This window comes from Felis catus, chromosome X, assembly GCF_018350175.1.
Source record: "Felis catus isolate Fca126 chromosome X, F.catus_Fca126_mat1.0, whole genome shotgun sequence".
Classification (NCBI taxonomy): domain Eukaryota; kingdom Metazoa; phylum Chordata; class Mammalia; order Carnivora; family Felidae; genus Felis; species Felis catus.
Window position 1 is genome coordinate 98830741 of NC_058386.1, and position 7331 is coordinate 98838071.

Genomic DNA, 7331 nt, shown 5'->3' on the forward strand with positions numbered 1-7331 from the left:
TTATACTGTCTGAGTTGCAATTCTCTGCTGTTCCCAAATAAAACCATTTTTCTGGTAAAATAACTGACAGTTTTATATTTTAAGGTTAACAGTCAGTTATCTAGAACAATTTATTAAATAATGCATTCTTTCCCTTCTGATTTTCAGTGGCTAACTCTGCCATATGTCACCTTTTCATATATATATAGAAGTCTCTTTTTGGATTCCGTATTCTATTCCATTGGTCTATTTTCTTATTTCATCTTAATTACTGTGGCTTTATAAAGTTTTAGTGTTTTGGAGAGGGGAGCAAGTCTCCCCAAATTACTTTCCAGGATCACCTTGGCCTATTCTTGGCCTATTCTTGTCAAGATATTTTAGGTTGTGTGATATTAGATGCATGAAGGAGTTCTTTTGAAGTCAGGTATTTTCAAAGACCAGAAAAGCTGCTGCCTAAATTTACTGGCATCACTGTTGGTACTCTGTGAGATGAGGTACAGGGTTAACATAATTTTTGCTTCCTTTACTTTTATTTCTCTTTTTCTTTTTAAGTTTTTATTTAAATTCTAGTTAGTAAAAGAAAAAAAAAGAGGTTAGAGAGGGAGGGAGCCAAAACATAAGAGACTCTTAAAAACTGAGAACAAACTGAGGGTTGATGGGGGGTGGGAGGGAGAGGAGGGTGGGTGATGGGCATTGAGGAGGGCACCTGTTGGGATGAGCACTGGGTGTTGTATGGAAACCAATTTGACAATAAATTTCATATTAAAAAATAAATAAATAAATAAATAAAAATAAATTCTAGTTAGTTAACATATAGTGTAATATTGATTTCAGGAATAGAATTTAGTGATTCGTCACTTACATATAATACCGAGTGTGTTTCCTTTACTTTTAAAACTAACTCCCTTGGGATCTTACCATTTTTGGGGATGGGCAGTATGGCATTGTGATAAAAAGCATGGCCTCTGCTGACAGGCATACTTATGGTTCAATTTTTGTTCTGCCTCTTATTACCTGTGTGACCTTAGGCATATTACTTAATTTTTCTGAGTCTTATTATTTTCAGTCTTTAAATGGTAATATTAAGGGGCACCTGGGTGGCTCAGTTGGTTAAATCTCTGACCTCAGCTCAGGTCATGATCTCACCATTCGTGGGTTTGAGCCCCATGTTGGGCTCTGTGCTGACAGCTCAGAGCCTGGAGACTGCTTTGGATTCTGTGTCTCCCTCTGTCTTCCCCTCCCCCACTCACACTCTGTCTGTCTGTCTTTCTCAAAAATAAATAAACATTAAAAAAAATTAAAATAAGTGGTAATGGTAATAATAATAATAACAATAAAATAATATTATTTACCTAACATGTTAGTTTTTTATTGCTGCATCGCAGATTGCCACAAAATTAGTGCCTTAAAGCAACACAAATTTATTATACAGTTTTGTAGGTCAGAAGTCTGTTGAGGCTCTCACTAGATTAAAATCAAGCTTTCAGCAGGGTGATGCTCCTTCCTAGAGGCTCTAGGGGCGATTCTATTTCCTCATTCTTTCATATCGTTGGCAGAATTCAGTTCCTTGCAGCTGTTGGCCCAAGATCCCTGTTTTCTTGTTGGCTGTTGGCTGAGGGCCATTCCCAGCTTAGAGAGGTCACCTGCATTGTTTGGCTCATGACTCCCTTCCTCCATCTTCAAAGTCAACAATGGTGGGTTGACTCCTTCTCACTCTTCAAATCTTTCTTGCCTCTTTTCCAATCATATCACTCTTTGTCTGTGTGTTTGTCTTCCTCTTTTCTCTCTTATTCCAGGTTCGAAAAGTTTTCCACTTTTAAGGGCTCATGTGATTATATTTTGCCCACTCAGATGATCCAGGATAATCTCCCCATTTCAAGACCCTTAATTTTAACCAATGCTGCACATGGCTCTTTGTCATGCAAAGTAACATGTTCACAGGTCCTGAGGATTCAGATGTGGACATCTTTTGGGTGGGAGGGAAGACTGCATTATTATGCTTTTTCGTCTACTACACCTACCTCACATGATTCTTGTGAAGTGTGCATGAGCTAATGTATGTAAACAGCTCCATATAGATCTGACATGTAGTAAACAATACGTGTTCATTAATATTTGAACTATCTATTACTGGAAAAATGGGTTTTCCCCTTTGCTTTTTGTTGTTGTTGTTGTTTGTTTTTGTTGTTTTGGTATATTTATGTGGACTCCTCATATAATTTCTCTAAAAGAAGCTATGTAGGGACACCTGGGTGGCTCAGTCAGTTAAGCATCTGATTCTTGGTTTCTGCTCAGGTCATAATCTCAGGGTTTTGTGAGTTCAAGCCCCACGTCAGGCTCTGAGCTGTCAGCTTGGAGCCTGCTTGGGATTCTCTGTCTCTGTCTCATCCCTCCCCCACTTGTGCTGTCTCTCTCAAAATAAATAAGTTTAAAAAAAGCTATGTGATATTTTAAGCATACAGACTTACATAATTTTTTTAAATGTTTATTTATTTTTGAGAGATGGAGACAGAGAATGGTGGGGGGGGGGAGGGGCAGGGAGAGAGGGAAACAGAATTCAAAGCAGCCTCCAGGCTCTGAGCTGGCAGCACAGAGCCCGATGTGGGACTTGAACCTATGAACTGTGAGATCATAACCTGAGCTGAAGTCAGACACTTAACTGACTGAGCCACCCAGGCACCCCAGACTTACATAATTTTTGAGAAGACTGGTACCCTACATAGCTGTAGTCATTTGAATTGTGCTTCCACACACACACACACACACACACACACACACACACACACACAAAATCAAGTCCTAATTCCTGGTATCTGTGAATGTGACTTTGTTTGGAATAGGGGCTTAGTAGATATAATGCAGTTAGGTTGAGGTTCTCCTACTGCTTTAGGGTGGGCCTCACACCCAGTGACTGTTATCTTCATAAGGGAAAGGAGAGGGGTATTTTGACACAGAGTCACAGAAGAGAATCACAAGGGGGAAAGGCCATATGATAATAGAGGCAGAGAATGGAATATAAGCAGCCAAGGATGGCTGGAAATCACCAGAAGGTAGGAAGAGGCCAGGAAAGATTCTTCTCTCAAGCCTTCAGAAGGAGCATGGCCCTGATTTTGGATGTCCAGCTTCCAGTGCTGTGAGGGAATGACTTTCTTTTGTTTTCAGCCACCTAGTTTGTGGTATTTTGTTATGGCAGTTTAGGAGGCTAATCCAACAGCTTACCATGTTTTCCCAAATTGGTTTTTATTTGAAGTAGCATATTAAACATTGTCTTGTTTATTTTCAGCATATAAGATACCTACATTCAAATATATGCACCAAAATACGGGCAGTACCCTAAAAAAGACTTGCTTGGTGTAGCTCTTAATAGTAGAATTAAGATCGTTTAGTGAAAGTTTTCAGGCAACTGATTTTTTTTAGTTCAGCATATAGAGCTTTCTAACAGTTACAATAAGAGCATAGCAATAAGAGCTGTCCTAAAAGTCAGACCCTAGACCTTTGGTTGAGGTGGTAGAACTATTTTTTTATATTAATGCTTAAGATAAACATTCATTTTAAAGTTAGATATTGTCATGGTAAACCAGGAAGAAAAATTGTTTACATTGTAACAGAAAAGTCTGAACTGGTGCTTGCTTACTTAGACATATGTAAGAAAAATACAAAAAAGCTCTTACCAACATTTTCTGCATGAAGTTCAAACAATTGGATGATCCGGAACAAAATGTAGTCAAGTGATTATCTAGTCTATAAGACTGCCTCTAAATCAATTGATAGATAAATTTTTGGAGGCACTTGGGTGGCTCATTCGGTTGAGCATCTGACTCTTGGTTTCGGCTTAGGTCACGATCTTGCATTTTGTGAGTCCGAGCCCCATGTCTGACTCTGTGCTGATAGCATGGAGCCGGCTTGGTGTTCTCTCTTTCTTCCTCTCTTTCTCTGCCCCTCTCCAGCTGGCTCTCTCTCAAAATGAATAAACTTAAATTTTTTTTTTAAAGACAGTGAATCCTCCAGTGTTCATTAAGTGCTCCCTGTGTTATCTAAGAGATAAAGATGATGCCATCACTGCCCTAGTTGATTTTATACTCTTGCTAGGTTGTGTAGCAGACAGTTGCTGGGTGCATTTCTAGGATCCACTCTCTTCCTAATAATATTCACCTTTGCCTCCTGGTATCCTTCCCATTGACTCACAAGCCACTTGCTCCAGGCTACCTAATTGGGGTGAATTTTAGTGTTCTTCTTTGGAATGCTGGTAAGAAGTTCTGTGTATCCCTCTGGATATTAGTAAAAAAAAAATATATGGTCTTGATTGTAGCCGGCAGCTATGTTATTGCCAGGATAGAATCCAGTTTTAGGATAAAGTTGACACTGAGGATGGCAAAACAGAAAGATGTGAGGAAATTGAGTCCTCAAAGGTATTCACTGAATTACTGGATCAAATATATATCTGGACGATTTAGTTAAGTGAGAAAATTCCTCTTTTTGTTTAAAGCTAGTTTGCATTGGTTTTTGTGGTTTTTTTTTCCAGCATAAAGTCTTATCTAATATGTTCATAAATCAACAGAAAAACGATAAATGACAATATATAATCAAGTGCTAGATATACTGAATACAAACCACCAGCAGCATTAGCATTACTGGAGAACTTGATAGAAATGCAAAGTTTCAGCCCCTGGCCCCACACTTACTGGCTTGGTGTGTCTGTGGGTGGCTTCCAGTAACCTGTGTTTTACCATGCCCTGCAGGGGATTCTGTTGCTGGCTAAAGTTTGAAAAACTGTACCCCAGAAGCTGAGAACAGAAAGGAAGACTTCACAGGGAAGGTAAGATGAACTAAATTCAAGAGCAAGATGGACCTTGGAAAAGAAGACTCATGAACCAACAAATAAAGGCACGAGGTAGGAATGGATGTTATTTAATGGGGCATTATCTGGGTAGTTGTGACTCATAAAATAGTAAAGGATTAAAACTGCATGGATCTGAGGGTATCAGAGAGTTGGCAGCTGAGACTGAGTTTTTATTTTTTTCCCATTACTCTCATTTCTTCTGAACTCATTGAAAACCTGAACAACAGAATGCAATATTGGTATTCTCCATTGTAGGCAATATATGTTGAGATCAACCTGTTTGTAGTCTGGCTATAGAATATTCAGAGCATCAAGTCACAGGAAGAGAATGGTCTGGTCCTATTTGTATTTGTGTCAGGTAGACAAAGAAACCTCCTTCCTGGACTTCAAAAACTTGAAGGGAGTTACTTTTATCTTCTTGTCAAAATCTGACACTAGTAGGTCCACACCAACAGTGAGAATTTAACCCGCCATGGCTTTCCGAGATATTGAGTGGAATTCCTTGTCTTCCTTCTCCTTTCTTTCCATATTTTGTGGGAGAAGTTTCCACCTTAAATATTGATGTCACGGCCAAGGTTGTACATCACCCGCCCACACTGCCTGCTCTGTTTGATAATGTGTGCTTGGATGGAACTGTTTACATTCCACCCTTTTCCCTAAAGCGCTATAAGCCATGCATAATGATGCGGCCTGTGGAATTATGGAATAGGAGCTGACTTTGGCTCAGAGAGAGTGCTGGAAAATGAGAGACAAGCATTTTAAAGCTAACATGCTATTGACTACAAAAAACCAAACACTAGACCTTAAAGTCTAACTCTTTTCCAAACTTGTCTAGATCTGAGTTTATGGTGGTAGTGGGTAGGTGTGTAAGTGACAGTGGGGTTGAGGGAGGAGAGGAAGGGTTTTATTTTAACCTAAAGATGCAGATAAGATAACTTTTCCTTATTGACAGCCAGCTTTTTGCTAAGGAGTGCCAGAACAGTGAATAAGCATTTCTAAAGCAGAGGCACTGCTCAGTGTATTTAGTTATTATTTAATTAGTCTCGATAATGGGGCTTCATTTTAGAGAGAATTTAATTTAATGGCCTTGATATTGAATGACCTTGGTGTGGCAAAGACACTTGTCTCTGTGTATGTGTGTGTGTAAAATGCAAATAATGGAAGTGGCTTTGGAATTGGGCCAAAAACTCCTTAGCACCAGGCTAAGGTTACTTTAAATTTGCTTGCTTTGCAGGTCAGATTGAAGGATGCCTGAGACAAGCAATAAATTCTTCCCCTCTGCCATTTTGGGAGGACAAATCAGCTGATGAATCACCTCTTGTTTCTTCAGATAGACTGACCCGTCATTTGACTTGCTTTGAGGGTCCAAAGTTTAATTTTTTTCCCTTGGGGGAGAAGGGAGTGACTGTGGGAAGCGAGTGTTCAAATCATGGGCCACTAGTGAGTTGCAGGGCTAGAGAAGTCAGTCATTTTGACCTCACTGCTTGTAGGATCAACTTGGAGCTATGCTATCTTATTCTCTGCTAGGGACAGTTTCTACAGGCAGATGGGTTTCCATGGGCAGAGACTGGTGGAGACTTGGATTTCCAATGCTTATTTCGGGAAAGGTGGTGCTTTGATAACCTTCACACAGGGCTGCTAATCGTTGTACTTTGTCCCATTTCTTCTAGCTTTGGGCTGTGAGGCTTTGGCTGTTGTGGAGATGAATATGTATATTGCTTCCCTTCCTTACTCTGGAGGTTTCAAGCTCTGGTATGTTTCTAATGGACCCTTTTAAATGCTGCACTTCTAGGTTCATTTTCAATCAATGAAATGCATTGCTGGCCTTCAGTGTGAGTTGTTTGAAGCTAAAGGAAGATATATAGTCTGACAAACTCTGCTGTGCCTTTTGTTGAAGTATTTAACAAGAGATAAGGCCCTACTATGGCCAACATACTCCGGAGACAACTGGCAGGTATGTACTACACATCTAAGTATTAGACGTGGTGGGATAAAAGTGAAGATACCAAGATGTTAAACATCTCGATTAGGTCTGCATACACTTGGTTTAATGACTTTGTTATTTTGGGGGAAGGAAAATTTGCTCTAGTCTCTCAAGAGTCTACGGGCTGTTCTAAGAATCAAGTTGACATGAAAACAGATAAAAAAGAGGAAATCAGATTTAATTTGGTAGCTACTGGGAATCCACATAAACATGAGATTCCTGAGACAGTCAGACAAAATGAGGTATGTGTCGTCATGAACTAAGGAGAAGGGGATAGTGTTCTGGGGCTTCAAAGGGAAGGAAATCCATTCAAAGGAAGATGGAAAAAGAGGAAATATTTGGTGAACAAATAATTGCCAGACCACACAGAAACAATGCGACATAAGAGAAGAATTTTAACAAACAGGTTTTGTTAGGTTTCTCCCTGTCTCCAACCCTCATTTCATGTTATAATTTCTTTTTAATTTTTTAATGTTTATTTATTTTTGAGAGAGAGAGAGAGAGAATAGGGGAGGGACAGAGAGACAG